Genomic DNA, 1,929 nt, shown 5'->3' on the forward strand with positions numbered 1-1,929 from the left:
ATGCTGGGATAAAATATCAACAGAAATGAAAGCACAGAGCCTGTCAGCTCTTCTGTCTTTAAGGTCACATCACACATCAGTACATCTGTACACGTCAGTACATGATAGGGGCAGGGCGGGGCCCGGGGGCAAAGATGGAGGAAAGTAATCGTAAAATAAAAGAGAGAGCTATGTTTAGAAAGGAGATCGTCTGAGATAAGAGGAAGAAGGGAGAAGAGAACAAGGTGTCTGGCGGGGAACAGATTCTCAGGTTTTTTATCCTGGAGGCATACAATCAGCAAAGAAAGAAGTGACCACCGCTACATTTCATGATCTGAGGGTGTCGGCAGAGAATCCCCTTCGTTCTTCAGGCCCAGTGCCTGGCTTTTGACCAAATACATTTGTGCTAACAAACAAAGTGGACCAGAAAACACACTCCTCCTTGAAGCACTGTTAATTACATCATGCATCATGCACAAAGCACTTCATTCCAGTGGACAACAGTGTAGTCACATTTCTGTCAGCGTGCTCTATAACCACATTATCTGTAACACATCAAGTCATTGCTCTTACAAGTCTAGAAGACTATGTTTTACAACACACAAATTGTAGTGTGTGCCAAAAGAATGGGCTAGACCACAGGCCGCAGGAACTTCGTGGCATTATGTCCACGCATACACATCCAAGCATACACATCAGCAGTGCATACATTTGCTGCTCGTCAGCTCCAACACACTCAAATCAAAATGCCAGGTCAGGCTGACATTGGCCTGTAATTTCCCTAGCCTACCGCGCTGATCTCTCTGTTTCTTATCATTTAGGCTGGCATTATAACAGCATGTATAATGGATTACTGGCTTATCCCGGTGAAAATGTAATACTCTGGGCCAAAGGAAAATGCATCAGGAAGTTTATGCACTCAATCTGTTGTGTGCAAGACAAAGAGGCCTCTCCTAATCTGTGTAAATGATCAGGGACAGGGTGATGGCAAGACACCAGGTAAAGTGGCTTGAAGTGGTGGCCACTAAAGGTGCTATATGATCGGCTGATTTTCTTTTTAAATATTTCATCATTATACATTCTGATCAGAAGAGCCAATCAGATGATTCAACAATTCTGACTTAAAGGTGTTTAATACAAGAGCGACACAGCTAGACACACACCCGTACATACACAGTATGACCTGTTTAAAACACATGCTCTAAGTAGCTTATAATTCATAGTTACATTTAATGCCAATACTTATAAAAATACAATCTTATATTTTGATCATTTCAATTGTGTGTTTTTATCCAAATAGCATTCAGATGACAATAACAAAGTAGCATTCTTAACAGTTTTAACTGACTTTGGAACGGTGGTTGAAACAAATTATTTCTGCCCAATTTTAGTTCTTAGAAAGATTGGAATTGGAAAAAACTGTAGTTGGCAGGTAAGACTTCTGAAAAAAACATTAATAACTGATGTTTGTGGGTCAACATCAGAAGGATGACTTTTTATTTTGAAAAAGCATCAAAAGTGAACGTAGGAGGGAGAGTACAAGATTCCAATGTGATATCTTCCGACACGATCCCATCTAATTGTAAGTTGGTAGTATTTATCAGGACTATTAATGTTTATCAGAGGAGTTGTGCCTGCCTCAGTACTAAAAGTTGGTGGCTTAAAAGTCTGCTCCATTGCCATTGACGCCGAGCATATACTACTTATGTTACCTTATCTTTATTAGAGGGGAGGGGGGGGAATCACTTGACAAATTCATTGTACATCCAGACTTCAAGACAGAAGAAGACAGAGGGTGTAGGTCAGAAGGCACTGCACAGAGCTGAGAAGAGGCTTAATTAATTAGCTAGGGATGACAAATGAAAAAAAAGTTATTAAACCACAGACTTTCTCATTCCAACAAAACAGTCACTTCTGATCTGTATGTCAGTCTTCAGCGCTGGTGATCAC

This window comes from Clinocottus analis, unplaced genomic scaffold (genome assembly GCF_023055335.1).
Source record: "Clinocottus analis isolate CAN_PGR_092001 unplaced genomic scaffold, fCliAna1.0.p SCAF_2, whole genome shotgun sequence".
Classification (NCBI taxonomy): Eukaryota; Metazoa; Chordata; class Actinopteri; order Perciformes; family Cottidae; genus Clinocottus; species Clinocottus analis.